This window comes from Protopterus annectens, chromosome 13.part0, assembly GCF_019279795.1.
Source record: "Protopterus annectens isolate FY-2018-M chromosome 13.part0, PAN1.0, whole genome shotgun sequence".
Taxonomy (NCBI): Eukaryota; Metazoa; Chordata; order Ceratodontiformes; family Protopteridae; genus Protopterus; species Protopterus annectens.
Genome location: NC_056747.1, coordinates 680349381 through 680367434, shown reverse-complemented (window position 1 = coordinate 680367434; position 18054 = coordinate 680349381).

Sequence of the window (18054 nt, the reverse complement as noted above, 5' to 3'; positions counted from 1 at the left end):
CAGTCTCGAGTTACTACATTTCAAGCATTCAGTAATTCAGGATTGTGAATGGAAACCCCAGGAACACATTTCTGTGAAGCATTCATTCGTGAACGTGTGTAGTGGACCTGCTCAAAGAGTCTACCACTAGATTACATTCTGAGGGAATGTAAACAGCCTGAAGAGACACTTGATACTGGACAGCTAGACAGACCTGAAGATCTAGCCTGCAAAAAGGTAGAACCTTGCTTGTTGATAAACCACATTGCTGTAGTATTGTCCATGAAAACTTAGAGGGACCCGGGAAGACAGAGAGAGTGAAAAGCCTGAAGAGCTACAAGCATAGCCCTCATCTCCTTTATATTTATGTAATCTGATCTCTGATGAAGAGACCAGAGACCCTGAACCTTGAGAGAGCCAAAGGAAGCCCTCCTTCCTCTGTCCAAGGTGTCTATAGAGAGTTCATGAGCTGGGGCTGGAGCCAGGAAAGGAGGCCCTGGGTTGACAGCAAGTTGATGAATCCACCAGTGAAGCTTGAGCTTAAGACAAGGGAGGAAGGAGAAGAGAAGTCCAGGAGGTGATAGTGTTGAAGCCACACTGACTTGAGGTAGCACTGTAGCTTTTTCATATGGAGCCTCATCAAAGGAAGCATGAGAATGTTGGAAACCACGAACCCAAGAAACCTGAGAAAGTCACTGGCCATGACTGTATCCAGAGGAAGAAGAGACTGGAAAAGGCAATAAGAGACAGGGCATTGGAGGCAGGCAGAGATGCCAGAATAGGAATGGTCTGGATTCTGTAACCAAGGAAAACATGATCCTGTGGAGTCAGAGCCGATTTGTGAAAGTTTATGGTGAACCCCAGACTCTGCAACAGGAATATAGTAAACTGAAAATCCTGAAGGAGAGCCTCGATGGAAGTGGCTTGAACGAGCAGATCACTGAGATAAGGAAAGATATGAACTCCTCTCGTCCTATAGAACATAATGACAGGAGTGAGGTAGTTGGTGAATAGCCTTGGGGCAGCAGGGCAGCCGGAGGGTAAAGCAGAGAACTGAAAATGCAAGGAAAAAAAAAAACAGAGAAATGCAAAACATTCCTGAAAAGTGGTTGGATGGAGATATGAAGACAGGCAACCTTGAAATCCAGACAGACCAGAAAAGTCTGGGGAAGAAGAAGGGGAAATAAGGTCTGAAAAGACAACATCTGAAAGGAAGGAATCTTGAGAAAGGTCCAGAATTGGTCTCCATGTGCTCTCTTTGCTGGGAACCAGAAAGATTCTGGAATAAAACTACCTACTTGGGCAGGGGCTACAGCATGTACGGAGCCCTGAAGCAACACAGAATGAAACACCTCTGAGTAAAGAGAAAGCTGCTCTCTGGGAGGTTGAGGGATGCCCAGAAAGAGAGGAAGAGATTTCCAAACCAAAAATATCCCCGGCAGATAATGGACAGAACCCAAGAGTCTGGTTTTGATTTTTAACCAATTTAGAAGGGACAGGGAAACATGAAGGGGTAAGGGAATCTGTCCAAGGGAAAGGAAAAGCAAATGCCAAATAAAACCCAGCTTGTCCTGAAAAGGTGGTTTCTGGGAAGTAGAGGTCTGAGTAGACTTAATAGGAGGCACATATCTAGAATTCTTTTTACCAAAAGAACAGAAGTAAAGAAAACAAGAAAAACTATGAAACCTGCACAAAGCACCTCGGACCCAGATGGATAAAACACGAACAGCTTTATTATGGAGAAAGCACGAATAAAAAATTTAATGCTGACAGTATAAAACACGTTTTCGTCATCAACTTCATCAGATAACAACAATCTTTCTAGTTCCACCTTTTATATGTTAAGTAATTAAATCCTAACCAATAAAGTTCAAGCTACAATTAAGTAATGAAATATAAAACACATAAATATATATTGTCACTTCATTCACCATGTTTTTGAAACAGGATGTTACAATAAATACAAACAATATAAAACATGTTATAAAAGAATAGTCTTTTAAAAACACATTGTTCCTAACTTAAATCAAATTCCAGGTATATAATTCCAGCAAATGTAAAGTTTTAGTGTCTTGTTTGTTCCCCCTACTGGCAAAATTACCACATGACAACAAAATTAACATAAATATTGTAAAACATATATACATGTATATTCTAATCCTATAAAAAACATTTAGTAAATTTTGTTATATAATAATATGTAAATCTAAAACAATTCCCAAGGTGTTTAAGTGTAAGCTAACCATTTATAGCTTTGCTGCTCTTAATTTCAATACTGGTGCAAGTGAAATCATATCATTGAGCCCTGGGGATTTACTGGCTTCCAAATTATCTGCCAGTGGTGGAACTAGAAAGATTGTTGTTATCTGATGAAGTTGATGACGAAAATGTGCTTTATACTGTCAGCATTAATTTTTTTATTTGTGCTTTCTCCATAATAAAGCTCTTCATTTTTTATCCATCTGGGTCCGAGGTGCTTTGTGCAGGTTTCATAGAATTCTTTTTACCTTTGAGCAGAGGGCGGACTGCCTGCAAACAAAAGCAGATTTGGAGAGATAATTTCTCTGAAACTTTGGAAGAGGAGAAATAAAAATATGTTTCATCTCCTGCAAGGCTTTGCCCTTATCATAGAGAGACTTAAGTTCAGCAGCAGCACCAAAAAGATTTATATTATCCAAAGGAGCATCCAATAGATAGGCCTTAATGTCATCAAGCAAAGCCTGAAGACAAAGCCAAGAGTAATGTTGCATAACAGAACCAAATGGAGCAGCCCTGGAAGAAGCATCAGCTGCACCATAACTGCATTTAATAGAGTGTCAGGCAACTTGAGAGGTGGAACCCAACAAGGAAAGGATGGAAGCCTTCCCCTCAGGTTCAGAAAGATCAGAAATCACCTGAGTAACCTGAGAAAGTAGGGCAAAGCCACAGCTGGTCATATGAGCCTGATAGTTAACAGCACTAAAGGATAAGGTAGTAGCCATATAAACCTTTCTGAAAAGCCCCTCCATGGTCCTACTATCCTTGTCTGAAGGAAGCAGCTTGATAGAGGGCAACAGCTTGGAGGACTTATCTGAAGAGACAGACACTACAGAAGGATCAGCAGAAGGGCACCTATACAGAAATTTTCAATCAGGCACCTTGTAAAATCTGTCAGGTTTATTACGAGCTGGGGATGGAGAATCAGGGACTACAGAAGCTGCTGAAAAGGTAATCCAGGATGGCAGCCAGAACTGGGGGAGCAGCAGAAAACATGGGAGACTTCATCTGGAGGAGCTCATAATATTTATTCTGGATATCAAAAACCTGAGAGCAATCCCACTTAAAGAGGTCCCTTAATATGGGAAATAGTGTCCCCAAAGAACAGTTCTAAGGGGGAATCTTCTTCTTCTGACCCCTAGTCCAAGTGGGAAGGAATCTAAGAGTAGGCTAAAGACTCTTCCCCAAATCCTGATCCTCATCAGAGGAATACAACTCCCTAGGCCTTTTAAGAGGAGTAGAAGACTGGGAGGGTCAGGCACATATACTCCATGAGGCTTCATTAAACAATGCTTGAGTAAAGTCCTGCTATTCTTGTTAGGGATCCTTAACTGCAGGGGAAATATGCTTGGTTTTCTGGCAAAAAAACACCCTGGGAGGTTCAGACCCTTGGCAGCACTCAATAAGTATAATAGGGTATCTCTTTCCTCACTAAGATCTGTGGAATCCCTCTGAGTCCCTTGGAAATAAGCAGCAGAGGTTCCCTCAACATCTGGAGCAGACATTTGCAAAGCCTCCAAGGATAAGCGAGAAGTAGGATCCATGCCAGCTTCTGACAGGGTTGTGGCAGAGGAATCTGATGTAACAATCGGATGATCCTCTGGGCTTTCATTAGCCTCAAAAGAGATGTCTGGGGAGGCTGGACAGCAGCCATATCAGACTTAAGTTTTTTGGGCTTTTTCTTGTCCGACAGCTGACCCTTGGGATGGGAAGACTCCCCCAAAGCACCCTGAATCAACAGCTTAAGACTTTGGTTTTCAAGGTAGATAGATAAGGAGGAGAGACGATTATGCTGTGTCTTGGTGACAAAGGCTTGGCAGATAGAACCCTGTGTATGATTGTGGAAAGCACCCAAACAGAAGAAACACTGGTCATGATGGTCTTTATGGGGAATCTGCCTCCCACAATAATATTTTTCTTTTCCGGATGACATGAAACCAGCCCAAAACTAAATAAAAAAGAAGATATAGATAAACCCCAATAGGGCACTTATCTGGTCACCAGCACAGAAGAAAGGCATTTGGACTGGCAATGCAATGATGTCATTCAGACTGGAGGCAAAGAAGTTATGAATGCTGACATCTGTATGTCACCTTTATGCCTTATGCCTCACGCAGGGACTGTACATTTGACCCACTGTGCCTGTAAATACTTAAGGCTTTGGTATACTGGCTAGATGTTGGGCTATCCTTGGTAGGAGATCTCTTCTGTTTAGTGATACGGAAGGACATCACCCTGTGATACATTCATGGTAGAACAGTGCTATTTACATTATAAAATGAGCTCTTTCCATGTTCTGTAGCTGTATGGTACAGTCAGTCTCTGCTGTGCACCATCTATCCGTGAACATCCTGAGCACTGAATAAATCAGGATTGAACCCATTCTTTTTGTCTAATTGCTCCTACCCAGCAATCCCATGCAGACAGTATCCCCAAAATGCTGTCACCCAAGTCCCTCAGTGACATTATTCCTAACATATGATCATCCCAATCACAGATTGATAGCATCCCCATAATACAGTCATCTACTTTTGTGGACTTCACTGAGAACATCTGCATCTTGCAAGAGACACCTCAGCATTCTGTTCGTCACTGCCACATACTTCTTACTCTGTTAATGGCAGTCCAATCTTGCTATTTTACAATTGGTTCCATTTCCTCAGCTGACAGTGTTTTTGGGGCTCAGCTACATTACCTTTTGCATTTCTCCGTAATGAAATATAGCCATTATTTTTGTCCATTGTCCACTTGCTTACTTTTCTCAAGTCCTTTATTAGAATCCTTCTACATTTTCCACTGCTTCTCCTATCTTCGTCATGTATCATCAGTAAAGGAATTAATGTTTATCTCTCTCTCGTCCCTCATATATCACTAAATCAAATGCAAAGAATAAAATAAGATCCATACCATCCCCATATATACTCTGCAAATCATTCCATTATTCTTGACATTGTCATCTCACCAGCTACCCTCCATGTCCTACCCTTCATCTGTTCAACAGTCCAGCTCCTCAGTCTCTGTTCTTCTCCAACTCCCCGCAGTCTTTCCAGCAGCTGTCTGTGCAGGACAAATCAAAGGCCTTGATGAAGTCTGTGCTGAGCAAATATACTGATGAGCCTCTGTCAAACTGTCCTGTAACTCATTCTTAAAAGTGGATCAGAGTCAACTGATTACTCTAACCATGATCCCATGTTTCACTGCTGCCTTTGGGTTCTTCTCTAGGAAAGGAATCAACCCTTCTGTGTGATTCTCTCCATGGCTGCCCACGCCTCTGCTGTTAGTCTAACATCCCTGCAGTTCTCTGGATTTTCCTGCTTCCCCCTTGTACAAAAATACTATTGCCATCTTCCTGACCTCTGGCACTTCTACACTGACCAACAATCTGATGGCTCTGTCAGGGAATCCAATGACACATTGGCCAAATGTGTGAGGACCCTTCTTCCCTCCCAGCATGGTACTATTCCCCTCTGGTTCCTTTGTTGAAAAGTAATCATTCCATACCTCCAATTATTTCCTGTTTTGCATGATTGTCCTGACTAGTAAGGAGCTTTAGGGTGCTGCAAAGTGTGATTTTTATGGCAGGCTGTCTTATAGTGTTTGGCCTTGAGTTCTCTTTGGAGTTGCATGTGTATGTGCATGTCATGTGTGAATTAGTGGTCAAGTAGGTGTGCACATGTGAGTGTGTCCCATGACAGACTGGCGTCATATTTGGAATTAGTTTCTCTGCCTTGCTCCCAGTGAGTTCTAGGACAGGTTGCAACTCCTTGCAACCCTCAATTTAATAAAGAAAGTAATCAGAGTATGAATGAATGAATGAATGAATGAATGAATGAATGAATGAATGAATGAATGAATGAATGAATGACAACCCTGCTATGATATCACCTCAATTCCTAAGGTGTAGACTGTCTGGTCACTTCTTATCTCTATTTATACATGCATCCCAGTGAATGAATAAACAGGCATAAGACAAAACAGTAAACAATTACATGAATGACCATCATAATTTACACAACAGAATGCTGCTACACTGCATGCAATAATGCTACACAATATTCTGTGGTTATGTACAGTTCCTCAAAAATACTAGGAACCTGCAAGACAGACATGTTTTTGCAGCAAAGACAGCAAAGGTTTAACAAGCCATGTTCAATACCAGGCTTACTTTTTAACATCAAAATACAAATACAAAAAAGAAAGGCCTGGATTACCTTTTCATCCTAATAAAAAAATATTTTTATTTCAAATTTAGGACAGATGATGAGCAGTCATTTTACAAAAATCCCATATCACAGTATATTGGGTCCACAGAGGCATCCAAATGTCTCTGTTTATAAAAAAATACTGCTCATCTGCAAGGTACATGATAATCTGTAGTCCAGTTTTCTCACAGGCTGCTTGGCTACTTTCAGATTACTGCAGAAGGGTATTACAAGATGACTGTGCCATAAATTTGATTTAAAAGCATATGCTGTAGCCACCCAGCTGCAAGTCTCAATGGCAGACATATTAAAGTGCTGACACTTATGACATTATGTTAAACACTACAATTACATAACAGCTGTTTGGGAAAATTTAAAGAAATAACATCCATATGTAATTTTCTGTTAATGTTAAACCAATAACATTACAGTGCACTTTTAATATGAATAGTGCTTCTGCTTTCTCCGGATGCATATGCAATGCATATTAAATTAGATCTAAAGGTGCATTAACCAGTCTTGCTTTTTACTTTATGGGAACTTGGACATTTAAATGCATGACAACTGCTAAAAGATCACAAATTAATTGGAATTGATATCACACACACATACATACACACACACACACACACACACACACACACACACACTTTGTGCCATTAATGTGAAATCTTTTGCACAGATTGCTTACACTCTAGGGACTTGTTAGAAGGATATTACTCGGTTAAATGCTTTCAATTTACCCCATTTCAATTCACTTTCCCTTTGAAACTTATGGCAGGATATTGCAGTACAAGCAGTTACTCAGTTTTTATATTCTCCTGTGGCACAGAGATAAAGCCCTGACTACTACCCAGGCAACCTGGTTTGATTAGCAGCCAAGGGGGTTATTGGAGCCATCCTGGGGGGAGGGCAAGGTGGATCAGGATCATAGTGGGCCTATGTGGTGGAGTAGGGTACCTGCCAACTAGGGTCACCTTTCAGTCCTTTATTTAGTTATTTATTTAAGCAAAGAAAAAAAGTAACATTATGTACATGTCATAAAAATGGAACTTCTTCATCCAAGTCTGTCCAATAAGACTCTTGGGTACCTAGCCGCTTATTAAATCTGATCTCTCCATTAGCTAGCGCTCTAATACCTCTAGCTCTCACAAATATTACTGTCAGCCAGTGTATGCCATCCCTTCAGATCAAGTTTGTTATACACACACACACACACACACACACACACACACACACACACACACACACACACACACACACACACACACACACACAAAAAAAAAAGCTGAGGATGATAGGGACATGACAATTTGGCAGGTGGAAAGGGGAAGGGATGTTGTATTGGACATACTTGGATGAAATGAACCATCATTATAGTAAGCTCATTTCATATCCTAATTCATCAGTCTGCCCAATCTGACTAAGATACCTCTTATATGTGTAGATCCAAATAGTGTCCTGGTTCTTGAAATGATGTCCAGTTTCAAATGTTTAGAAATTGCATGAAGAGTGGACCAAATGGCTTCTGCACAAATGTTATCAATGAAGGAGATTTTGAAAAATGCAGTCAAAGTGGCTAAAGATCTAGTTGAGTGGGCCTTTGGTCTTGAAGGTAAGATTCAATTATTGGAAGAGTAAACAAATGACACGAACTCTGAAAGCTACCTAGACAGAGGTGGCTTGGTAACCTTTGATTTTAACTGGTTTGCAGCAAAAGATATGAACAATTGGTTATATTTCCTGAATGGCTTAGTTCTATGCAGATAAAATCTGAGTTGACTGTAAACATCTAAGGTATGCAGGAGGTTCTCCCCTTTGTTAGAATGGTTTGAGAAGAGAACACGCAGATTGATGGACTGATTAATATTGTTTCCAGAAGCCACTTTAGGCAAAAAGCATGGATTGGTTCTTAGTGACTCTGTTTTTTTCTGAAAAGAGAGAGAAAGCGAAGAAACTGACAGTGTGTGTAATTCTCATATTCTTCTAGCTGATGTAATAGCCACTAAAAATATGCTCTTCGAAGGTAAGTAACTCAATTCTGATGAGGAAGCTGGTTCAAAATGTCCTTCCATAGCAAAATTCAGTTCAGTGGGGAACAGGGTCCTTGATAGGTGGATGAAGTAGGAAACCCCCTTTAGGGAATGTTTTGTACAGTTTATGGGAAGCTATTGTACTGTTTTGAAACACTTCATAGTTGGAAACATACCTCTCAACTGTCCAGATTTTCACCTCGTATTTTTCTCCCCAGGTCTCTGCTGAAAAGTTTTTTTTTTTTTTTAAACTAAGCCCAGTTGGATAACCTGGTAAACAAAAGCAAAATAAATTAAATAAATAAAATAAAATGTTGGTCTGTTCTTCATAAAATATGCTTTTTTTTCTGGTAAATCATTGAGAATTGAAGGTACTAAATGCTGACATATATTTGAGTTTCAGACTTCATATCCTCAGAAAATACATGTTAATACATAATCTGTTATTCTAGCAACTTTATAAGCTTATAACAGTGATGTTTAAAATCTGTTCCTGATTTTGGGCCTTCCTCCCCACATTATTTTTGGTTTTGTGCAGATTTCTTGCAATTAGAGGTTGACAGGTATGGTTGGAATTTGTAGCTAATTGAACTTAATGGTAGAATAACTGGAACCAGATTCAAACTCAGAACACAGAAAATAGAAGGCATCTGCAGTGGGAACAGTTTATGGGTCCAAACCTTGGTTAAAGGCCCAAACAGAGAACCTCTTCCACTTACTCATGTAAATCTTTTGTATGGACTTCTTTTCAGATGTCAAAAGTATATGAATGACCATCTCAGAAAGAGCAGAGTTTCTGGCCATTAAGGGAATTGCAGATGCCAAATGGTTAACTTGAGGTTGTGAGGTCTGGGTGAGGCTGATTGGAAGGGTGAGAAAAAAGATATGGATGTGGATCTAGAAGCCAGTGAGACTTCTTCAGATGTGGTCTTAGCAGGGGAAAGAGTGAGAATGTGGCAATGAGAAATACTTGGGAATTGCACGTGGATGCTTCTGCTGACATTTGGTTATAAGTAGCAAAGGTGGGAATGCATATTGTAGACTGTGTGGGGGTGGGGGCACTGTCAAATGAAAGCATCCCTGCGTGACTGACCCTGAGGAGAAGCTAGAGCGAAGTAAGTCCTGCAATTGGCATTCCAGGGTGAAGCAAATAAGTCACAGCAAGGCAGACCCCACTGATCAAATATCTTTTCAGCTACTATTTGATTCAGAGACCACTCATGAGGCAAAAGGATAGACCTGCTTTTGTCTGTCTGCTAACCAGATGGATTTGCTTGGGACATGTTTTGTTTGACTGTACCTCTATCACACATGGAGGTAAGAGGTCCTGAAATTCCTGTAATGCTAGGAGGACTGCTCTCATCTCCAGCATATTGATGTGAAGGTTAGCCTCTGTCTGGTTACATTGACCTTGGACCATCCTCCTTTTGAAATGTACACCTCATCCCAGAGGACAGGCATCTACTTTCTGCTGTGGTGGACAAAACCAATGGTTGTCCCATCTGTATGAAAGAAGAAGTTAGCCACCAATTCAAGTTATTTATTTTATTTATTTATTTTCCATTTGTTTACCAGGTTAGTCTGACTGGACACAAGGTGATCGTTTGCAGCAGAGGCCCAGGGAGAAAAGCTCCAGATACATAGTAAAAGATTATAATAAAAATAATAAAAAATTATATAAACATAAAAATGTTGTACAAAGAGCATAGAACATATAAAAGGAGTAAAATCCGAGTTTTACAAGTGATGCAGCATACAGTGGATAGAATATTGAGAAACAAATTAAACAAGATATTATACAACAAATATACAACTGCTTGAACATAAATTCAAAAAGAAGTTTCCATAGACAAACAGGGTCATAAACTAGAAATCATAACTATAAAGGTGGCCTAAACACCTGGTTCACAGTACTATGCACTAAATGAAACTACACAGTACACCTGTGATCTAGGGATGTTAAAAGTCAGGAACAGGTGAAATTAGTCTGGTTCTGTACAGGAACATATCCAAGTTTTTAACATGAGATCCTTTAGTAGGGATCTGAAAGTATGTTTACTATTTAGACATCTAATGTCAGGGGGTAGAGAGTTCCAGGCCTTAGCAACTGCATAGGAATAAAGAGATTGGCCTGAGCTTTGTAAGCAATTGGTAACAATCTGTAGGGCGGTATTGGAAGATCTTAGTTGATGAGCAGTATTATGGAAGGTGACCAGACAAGATAGGGCAGGTATTTTATTTGGTTTGTACAGCAGTTGATGGGTCAGGAGAAGTTGATTCTATTTTAGTAGATTAGGGAGTTCTAACCATCCTAGCTGTTTTAGGGAGAGGTAGTGATGAGAACGAAACTTAGCACTGGTTCCAAATTTTGAGATTTTATTGTAGCAGGTAGATAGTTTCAGAAGGTCAGATTTGTTTAGGTTAATTAGAACTGGGGAAATGTATAGTAAGGTGGAGAGTAGATGGGTAGAAGAGATAGGGATTCAGGTTCCTGTGTGAGGAAGCTCTTGCAGCGGTAGAGTGAACCTAGTTTTCTATGAACTTTGGCAATTGCTAGTGCTATATGTTTGTCGAATTTAAGGTTTTGGTCAATAGTTACACCTGGGAGCTTGTGATACGGGTATTGTTGGAGGATGTTATTGAGAATGGTGAGGTAGGGGTGAAATTTTGAATGGGTGGAAGATCATGAGTTGGGTCTTAGATGGGTTTAGTATGAGTTGGAAGGAATTTAGTCATTTTTCTATAGTAGTCAAGGCTTCCTGGGCTCTATCTTGGAGTAATTGTAGAGAGGGCGCTGAGCAAATAAGGGTGGTGTCATCAGCATACTGCACTATATTAGCTTGTTGGGTAGCCGAGGGGAGGTTATTGGTAAAGAAGGAAAATAGTAAGGGACCAAGAATGGATCCTTGCGGAACACCTTGTCCACTGGGAAGAGAGGGGAGAGAGATTTATGCCATTTAACAGCTTGTTGCCAGAGAGAGACAGATAATTTTGAAACCACAGTAGACAGAAGTTATCCAGACTGTGCTCAGAGACAGTCAATAGTAATTTGCAGTGGGATACTGTGTCAATTGCCTTTGACAGGTCTAGGAAGACAACATATACTAAGTTAGAGATTTCTTTGTTGGTTAACATGGTCAGTAAAGGATATAAGGGCAGAGGTGGTACTATGGTTTGGCCGAAATCCATGTTGGGAATTTGCTAGCAGGGTATATTGAAGATGATGAGTCAGTAGTTTGGTGTGTACACATTTTTCTAAGATTTTTGATAAGGGAGATAGTATAGCTGTGGGGAGATAACTAAGTTCTGTCAAGGAACCACCTTTGTGTAGGGGGACAACATAAGAAAGTTTCCAGAGAGAGGGGACAGTGTGTTCAGCTATGGATCTATTGATGAGTATGGAAATAGGGTAGGCGATAGCAGAAGCAGCAATCCTGATGTAATCAGCAGGGAGCTAATCAGCAGTGAGAGTGGTGGATTTCAATTTGGCAAGGTGTTTACGAATTAGGTCAGTTGGAACTGGTGTAAGAGAGAATTGGGTTTTGGTCTTATGGTGACAGTTTTGTATTTTGGGGGTATTTGTAGTGGGGAAATTGTTGAATAACTTGGATGGAGGAGGTGAAATAGTCATTAAACTGGGTGGCAATATCACTGTAATCACCCTTAGTGTTAGGGTTTGGGGAGGTGATTTTGCCTGGTTGCAGAATGTGGTTGATTGTGGAACAGAATTTTTGTGGATTGTTGTAGTGAGTTTTTTGTAGCTGGATATAATAACTTTTTTGTCATTACATATTTGGTTTTTTTTGCTTTGTTTCTGAGTGCTACGAAGTATTGTCGATTTGTACTTGTTTTGTTGGTACTCCAGGTTGTCCAAGCTATGTCTCGTTGTTTGAGTAGGGATCTTGTGTCCTTTGAGACCCAGGGGGCAGGTTTAAGTGGTACTTCGGGGGGAATGCCGTGATAGAGGCCCACTCAATAAATAAAGTTAGCCATGTAGTATGTGTTATATGAAATGTAGCTGAAGAAGAGACTATTAATTGAGACCACTGCATTGAAAGCATCCATTGAAGTATTCCTGTGTGGTATCTTGGGTAATGGACCATTGAGATTGCTGCTGCTATCAAACCTAAGGCTTTGAGAACTAGGAGAGCTGAGGGACTTTGTTGAAGATATAGGGTATGTGTATGACTTTGGAGGAAAAGTTGACGTTCCTCCTTGAGGGACATTTAGCAACATGTTATGTCTAAATTGCATCTGATAAAGGAAATATGCTGAGAGGGTTGAAGGCATGAGTGTTGGTAATTGGTGGAAATCTCTATGGAAAGGCAGAGCTGCATAAAGTAATCTCTGGTTTCTATTAAGAACTCTCTAGTTGTTGCAGTGAATTATCCATGTGCGGTAAGATGTAAATCATTCTGAGGCACAACTGGACTGCAACTACTGCCATTTACTTGGTGAACACTCAGGATACAATACTGAGACAAAGGCCAGGGCTGTAAATTGGTAATGCTTGGTTCTTCCTCAAAATTACAGACCTTTTCTGGACTCCTTTGCAATCTTTATGCATAGGTAGGCATTCTGGAGGTCTATCAAGCACATCTACTCATTCTGAGCATATCCACTCGTTCGCCTTGAGTCATGGCAAAATTGACAACACCATGACGATCTTGAACTGAGTCTTCTTTACAAAAATATTTAGGCCACCAAGATCTAGTAGTGGCCTGAGGTTCTTGTTTTCCTTTGGAACCAAAAAGAACACTTAATAAGTTCCTAACCTTTTCTGTTCTGGTGGGACCTCTTGGATGGCCTGCTTTTGGATAAGTAAAGCAACTTCCTGTAGAGCTACCATTTTTTGTTGGGATGGAACATCCAGTAACTGCAGCTTCATTGCCTGCAGTGTCTGGGAAAAGGGTATTGATTAGCTTCTGGATATTGTATCTCAGACCCATTAGCCTTGTGTAATGGCCATCCATGCCACCAGGTACCTCAAATAGACGCCCTCTGACTGCCTCCAGAGATAGACTGTGAGGCAAGCCTTCAGGGGTGCTGGCTTGACCTACCTTCCCTGAAAGGGTTCCCTGTAACCCTAGTTTTGTGGATCTTTTTGACCTCATTGTCAGCATCCATAGAAGGAGACCACCTCTGCCATTACTACCCTTGTCTGAATCAAAGGTAATGGGTTATTGCTGGGATCTTTCAAACAACAGAGATTGAAACCCTTCTAATTCCTGTTAAAAGGTCTTTGAGTGTTCTCAAGATCGTATTGCCACAGCAGACAGTGTTTGCCCATCTTGCTCATACCTCTTTAATTTATTCTTCACTGCTGGGTCCAAAGAGGGAGGAACCATTGAGCAGGGCATTGGTGAAGGAAGCCTTGAAGTTATCAGCAAAAATCACATAAGCAGAGACTGCCCTTGCTGCTCCATTGGGCATTGTGATATTGCCACATGGAGAGGCTGGTAATATTAAACATAATTTTCTGGATGGTTTGGAGCTGTTTTGTAGACTCCTGTGTCATGGGCTATCCCAAAGTATTCATAGCCTGTTTCATTAAGTTCCTTTCGAACCAGTTCATATGTGTTGAGTAGTTTAACACTCTCAGGGAAAATGTGCCCAAAGAATAGTTTTGCTTTCCCATACTGTCCAAATCCCTAGACTCCTTGTTGGGGGATGGACAGCTGAAGACTCATCTGTGAGTTTTTTTTTATGGCTACTTCAACTTCACCACAGGATCTTTTGGCCAGTATTGCTTATCCTTTAGAGGATGTAAACTTTTATCATGTTTCCTGGGAATTCCCTCTGAAGTATCTGATTCCTGCAATGCCCTCCAAGAGATGAAATCTATAAGTTGGTCCACAGAGGGTACCGTACCACCCAAGAAGTAGAAGGGGCAGTGCCATAAGCTTCAAAGAGTACTTTCTAATCTAGAGAAGGTGTGACAGATACTCAAGAACAACTCTGCTTTATCAGTTCAAGGACTAAGCCAAAAGTGACATCTTATGGAGGGGACTGGGGTAACCCCCTCCTTCATCCAAGTCAATATCCAATGTCAACAACTCTGAGAGGGAAAACGAAATAAGTAGCACAAAACTGGATACCAGAATGGAAACACACACAGAAATAGTCCAATATGGCTTAAAAAGTACAGACACCAAGGTTTTAGCGCTTTCATTCACTTTATTTTACGTGAACTTCTTCAGAAACAACTCACTTCACCCCACAAGCACTTTTTATATAAAACACTGATCACATGCTCAATGATGTCAGAAATTAATTAATTGGTATATTTTAAAATACAATAACATGTATATGTGTTATAAAAACTTTAGTAAATTGTTGTAAACGTAAAAAAATGCCATAAAATTAATAATTAATTCATTTCATGTGTAAAAAACACTTTATATTAACTGATTCATTCAATCCAGGAGCTTGATCTGCTCCTAAATATACTTGCCATAATGATTCCTTACATTCCAACATAACCTTACTGTCTCCTATAAAAGTTCCTTGAGGAACACAGTCTAAGACAGAAAAGGTAATTTTTTTAAAATTATTACACATAGTAGAATGCCTACCCAATGCATTAGCCAAATCTTTCTTTTTAATGGCTAAAAGATGTTCACTACTTCTTTTCTTAAGACATCTAGTGGTCATTCCTATGTAATATCCAGGACATGACAAATGCTGGGCTATATATACTACCATTTCACTATGGCAAGTATAATAATTTCTAGACTAATGTGTCTAATTAATATGAGAAAAATATACTGAAGAAGAATTGCTAATATATCTACACTGTCTACAATTTTAACATGCATAAGTGCCTTTAGATTTAATTCTACTTTCACTAAATAATTTTGTTTGATTTGTTCCTTAGATCGAGTAACCCATGTGCAATTTGACTTGTGGATGTGCAGTAGTTCCAATAAGGCAGGGTCAGAGATCACCTTATATGCAAGGCAGAGATCACCTCTGAGTAGTCTGTATGAAGCAGAATAAAGTCACAGTGATTTCAGCCAGTCCACATAGGAGAGCTGCTGAAGACCTTGAATTTTCCTTTGAGGAACCTTTGTGGTGTCTCCAACTGCTGCAGGCGCTTTTAAAGGTACATACCAAAAGAGGCATTGTACTCAATTATTGGTCTGGTGAGTAAAGAGTACAGGAAAGTGATAACATCTCCTTTTCTCGAGCAATGCCCTTACTTATGAGATGAGCCATACAGAATGCCCTTCCTATCACTGCTGTCAACCTGAGTGCCCAGATCTCTCACCACTGAATTTATACTTAGGGTAGTACCACTGATGTGGAAATTTGCAGGAACATCACTCTTACCAAAAGGGATGATGATACATTTTTTTGCATTGAGTTTGAAGCCATGACTTTGGCACCAGTCATTTGCTTGCTTAAGACCTTCTTGAAGGAGGTTGACATCATTTGGAGAGTATATGACTGCACACATATTGCAGTCATCAGCAAACTTTGTCAGCAAAAGTCCCTTGCTTTTAGCTTATACTTTGGAGAAATAGATTCCGAACAGTAGAGGTCCCAGGACCGATCCCTGTGGAATGCCACTGATTACAGGTCTGCTGTTGGAGGTGGATTCCCCTATTTTGATTGTATGGGTTCTGTCAGTGAGCCAGTTTGCAACCCACCTTATGATATAAACATTGATATCTAGCTGGCAGAGTCTGTCAATAATGCCTGAGTGAGGGATAATGTAAAATGCCTTGGCTAGGTCTACGTAGCCTGTATGCACAGACTTCCCCTCATCCAGGGCATTGGTGACTGTCTCAAAGAAGTCCACCAGGTTTAACAGGCATGATCTCCCCTTGACAAATCCAAACTGGGTATGATCTAGTGTTTGGTGATTACCTATATCTTTGTTGATAAGGTCCATGATAATTCTCTCAATGGCCTTACAGATAAGGATAGTCAGGCTAACAGGTCTGTACTTCCCAGGGTCAGTAGAAACATCACCTTTGTGCAAGGGGATAATGGTGGCTGTTTTCCATTCAGCTGCCATGAAACAAGTGCTTAGACTTTGATTGAAAGGAGTACACAACAGTGATGCTAATTCTTGTTTGAGCCCATGTAGGATGCAGCCTGGGATGTTATCAGGTCCCATTAATGTGTTACTGTGTTAGACTGAGGATTTTCATTTTAAAGTAGCTGTTAGGCATAAGGTAGAATAATAGGCCTGAAAATACAGGCAGCAGTGACTTGGGATGATGGAGTGCAGGGCTCACTCTGGCCTTACTGCTTTTCTTGATCATGTATTTTGTAAGATCTGGGATGGTCCATTCACCTATTATGACAACTGAATCACAAGCAGAATTACAGCTGAATATGGCAAGTGACTGTGAAACAGTTTATGTGACAAAAAATGAATCCTTCACAGCTTACTGCTTTTTTTATGTTTCTTTAAATATAATAGAGTATCAATGGTATAGACATAACACATTGCTTGCATGGGATGCTATTAATGTTACACACTTTTTAGTAGACAAACAGCTTGCAAATTGAATGTTAATTGATTTGTCTGAAGTATCTGAAGGGATATTTTCTTTAGGATTGACACACAAGTACACAAGGCAGATGCAGGTATGTATTCATGTAGGGTAGTGACATCATAACATCAAGTATTACAAGCTGAGTTTTAAGTTCAGGTTCTATTTGCAGAGCATCACCTGGTGGAAATGGGAAGATTGGCATCCACCTTGCAATACATTCACCAAACTTTGTCAATGCTGGATTTGTGTTCATGTGCCACTGGCAGGGAAAGGTATCCCTCTAGTGCCGGTTTCAGTTAGTCTTTAGGAAATAGCCATCATGCTTGATAGGCTATATAATGAAAAAGGGACTGGGCTAAACAGTACAATGTTTGAGGAAATTAATAACACCGAATATTCGACTCTACGGACAAGAGGGAAAGGTTTCATTTGCTATAAGAGAGAGGCATCATGGTACAATAAGCCACCACCACAGCTATAAATAAATGCAATCTGAGGGTCATTCTGCTCAATGCTAGAAGTCTAAATCTCAAGATGCACTTGCTTGAAGCACTCCTCAAAATGGAGAACATCAACATTTGTGCTGTAACGGAGACCTGGTTTAAAGCAGCCGAAAGCACCCCTGCACTACTAGGCTATAGCTCATTCCACACCTATCGGCCCCAGAACATGGACCAAAGCTCCAAAGGTGGTGGTGGCTCCATATTCATAAAGAAGATGCATACCTCCAGACTGGTAGCCCAGCATAATGCATCTGAGATACTTCGGGAACAACTAACATTGGGTAAGATGGTGATTCAGGTCATAGCCTGCTATAGGTCCCCAAGCATGTCCCAAGACTCTCACTCCACATTCCTAAGCACCCTGGAAACTATTAGGGTCTAACCCAATGCTCTCATACCAGGTGACCTCAACTACCCCTCCATCAACTGGGAAAACTACTCATGCACCAATACACTGGCCCAACACTTCCTGGAATTCATCAATTCCAATGCCCTGGACAAGCTCATTCTTATCCCCACTAGAGGAAGCAAAATCCTTGACCTGGTTATTACTAACATGGGCAACCGTTGC